The following is a 218-nucleotide window of genomic DNA, read 5'->3' as shown; positions in this document are numbered from 1 at the left end:
TATGACCACCTGCTTTCAAGGGCAAACAAACTTGGCTGTCTTCCTGGGCTTGCAGCTGCTTTTGTAAGTTTTCTTTGAAAGAGGAGAGAGCAGCTTGAACACAGAACTTGGATGTTGCTGCTTTGCTGGAGAGGGTAGACTTGGGTGGGGGAGCAGAGACAAACTCTGCAGTTCTGGGGCTGTTAGGAGTCAGCGTGGGGCTGCTTCTCTTGAGCCAA

Source organism: Lagopus leucura, unplaced genomic scaffold (genome assembly GCF_019238085.1).
Source record: "Lagopus leucura isolate 7727_CA_CO unplaced genomic scaffold, USGS_WTPT01 Super-Scaffold_100159, whole genome shotgun sequence".
In the NCBI taxonomy this organism is placed as follows: domain Eukaryota; kingdom Metazoa; phylum Chordata; class Aves; order Galliformes; family Phasianidae; genus Lagopus; species Lagopus leucura.
This window is presented reverse-complemented; position numbering follows the sequence as displayed.